The following is a 2349-nucleotide window of genomic DNA, read 5'->3' as shown; positions in this document are numbered from 1 at the left end:
TTTTTTGAAGTTATTAATAAAAATAAAAAGGTATTTAGAAGTTATTATACATTGTAAATTTATAATAAGAAATTATAATATAATTCGATTGGTGGGGACGAGGACTTGAGATGGGGCCGTCTGAACAGAAGTGGAGAGATGTCTAGACTCTAGAGTTTGGCTATTGTTTTTTCGTGGTTCTAGAAACATCTACTAGGACGTGGAGTTTTCGTAATGGTATACTGTTAGTCTAGCATGTGTTTGACTTGTTAAGCTACATGTCATGGCTTTTTCTAAATACAAAATAATTTTATTTTTGGATGAATAATAAAATTAAAAATAAAAATAATTAAAAAATAGATAAAAAATAAAACAAGGATCAAAATTAAAATTAAAAATAAAAGTAAATTTTTAATTGAATAGTCAAATTAAAAAGAAAATTAATTTAATAAAAAGTAAAAATAAAGTAACAAATTGAAAAACATAGTATATAGCAAATTGAAATTGAAGAATATAATTGATAATATATAAAATTTTTATAAAAAATCTAAGAATAAAAATATAAAATTAAAAAAGTAAAAACTGAAATTGAAACTCTAGCAATAAAGAGAGACAAGTTATAATTTTCAGGAAAGATATAAAAAAAAGACTCACTAATAATAAATTAGACAATCATTGTCAACACATGTTGCCGCCAATTAAAAATGCAACAGCTCTAAAAGGATATTTTTAGATGTCAAGAAATATTACATACATGTGTCATCTTTATGCTTTTATTTTAAAAATGTTTTTGATATTTAATTAAATATCAAATTATCTCTAAGATGACTTTCTAATAATAAAAAAACTATTTGTAAAAATATGAAAAACTCTTTAACACCAATTTTAAAGCTCTGGGGGGTATTTTTGTGTTTTATTTTTAAATTTTTTAAATTTGGTTAAATATAGAATTACCTCTCAACATTATAATAATGAAAAAATATTGTAAAAATAAAAAGAAAATGCTCATTAACATCAATTTTATTTTTTTCCTTCAAAATTTTTTTTTATTATTTCATTATGCAATTAAAATGAAAAAAAAACTTATTTGCCACTAGTCAATTTAGTAATAAATAATGTACTATGTAAAAAATCTTCAATACCCTTAAAAATTAGTGTTAAATTATTTGGGTGGAGGAACAAAATTATCATTAGACTGTTCTAATAAAAGAAAATAAGAAAATAGGTATGAATGAATAGCATTTTTCAAATGGGTGTTAGCTTTTATTAATAACATTCCTAATTTTACATCTCATATCATTTCTCTAAATGTTTAAACACCAAGTTCTATGAAAGGTAATTTAATGCAGTCTCTCATGATTGATCCAAAAACTTCTATTTTAGTTATTTGTATTTATCTAGATAAATATAAATATTTAACATGTATGTCTGAAATTATTTTAAAATAAGATAGAAAATATAAGAGAAAATTATAAACAATTAAATGAAAACTAATATTTAAATTAAAATTGTGAAATCTAAAATCCAAAATACCAATTGATTTTAAAACCAATATTCAATAAAGCATACATTAATTTGTTTAAACCTTGCAAAGTTACAAAACCAATTGATTATTCCTTAATTTACAAGCAACAAAATATTTTTTTACAGGGTATTTGAAATACTTGGAATTGAATTTTATTTCAATAGTTGCATTAATTCTTGTGTGTAGAATCATTTTAAGGATATTAATTTGAATTTCAAATGGAATTCAAATCATAAAAAATAGGCTCCCTCTGATTTACACCCTTCATTCCCTCACCTAAAAGCTCAACCCATGGCTACCCTTTACATCTCTCCACACCCGGCTATCTTTATTTCTAATCGCTCCCTAGCTTACCAAGTCTTGATCCTAGATGATGTTATTTTTTTGTAACTTCCAACATGTTCTAGCTGCTGGTATAGTGCTTAGTAGCAATCAACATGATATCAATCAAATAAGTTTTGATTTGGTCTTGAGTAGTATCTTTTCCTTGAATATAACAACGTTATGCATAAAAAAAGAAGCAATAGGTGTAGGGTTTTGAGAGAAAAAAAATAGGGGTTTTCTTAGAATAATATTTTTTTTATCTTGAATTACTGTAGCAAATTAGAGGATCTCCCATCTGATTTATCTTCGCCTGTTTTTTTTTTTGTTATTTGAATTTCAAATGAAATTCAAATCAATAAATTCTGAACACTTGAATTGAATTATCCGTTAAAATTGAATTTAACTATAAGGGTTCCAAACAGCTTGCAAAGTAATTCTAAATCACAAATACTATTCATAAAGTATGCCTTTCTTTTTTCTCTAAAATACCCCAAATATTCAAGTTCTTCATTCATTATATA

The sequence above is a fragment of the Populus euphratica genome, unplaced genomic scaffold (assembly GCF_000495115.2).
Source record: "Populus euphratica unplaced genomic scaffold, PopEup_1.0 scaffold199.1, whole genome shotgun sequence".
Classification (NCBI taxonomy): Eukaryota; Viridiplantae; Streptophyta; class Magnoliopsida; order Malpighiales; family Salicaceae; genus Populus; species Populus euphratica.
This window is presented reverse-complemented; position numbering follows the sequence as displayed.